The sequence below is a fragment of the Rhea americana genome, unplaced genomic scaffold (genome assembly GCF_003343005.1).
Source record: "Rhea americana isolate MKP2758 unplaced genomic scaffold, rheAme1 scaffold_376, whole genome shotgun sequence".
Taxonomy (NCBI): Eukaryota; Metazoa; Chordata; class Aves; order Rheiformes; family Rheidae; genus Rhea; species Rhea americana.
The window spans coordinates 433017-433699 of NW_028186508.1; positions in this window are offsets into that span (position 1 = coordinate 433017).

Sequence of the window (683 nt, forward strand, 5' to 3'; positions counted from 1 at the left end):
CTGTTGGGGAAGAAGTTATGAACACAAGAGCTCCTACTCTTTAAGCAGGGTGTGAGGACCCGCGACAGGACCAAGAAATTTCCACCTCACAAGACTCTACGTGTGCAGAAATGGAATGACCCCATTTCTCAGGGCAACCACTGCAGGGATGGGAAGTCCAGCTCAGGCCACCTCTGCCCGCCCTCAGCCTGAAGCGGGAGACCCCTCCTGAGGCTCAGTGTTCCACCTGYGGCCCTCCACTCGCGCACGGGGAGCCAGCTCACAGACCAGTGTCCCCTCGGGGAGGCCGAAAAAGGACCGTATTGCAAGTAAAACTCACCATCCTGTAAACCAAGGTCGGGGCTTGTGCCCAAGGGCACAGCACTGCCTTGGAAGAGGGGAACCAGACCCAGGAGCTCATAAAACACGCAGSGGAAGGACGAGCAGTCCTAAGGCTCTGACGCCATTCGGGGTCCCCCTGCGGGCCAAGAGGCCGCACAGCCGGTACCCAGAGGGGTGCTGGGGGGGGGGGAAGTCCTTAATTAACAGCACAGGGACCAACCCCAAAGCCACATGGACAGGAGGGCGTCTCCCAAAGCAGGCTCCTGTCCCGGGAGTCCCCAGTGCAAAAGAAAAATCCCGTCTGCTCCCAGTGCCAAGAGCCGATCCCCCCAGTGTAGAGCAGGGTCTGCAAGCTTCCACCC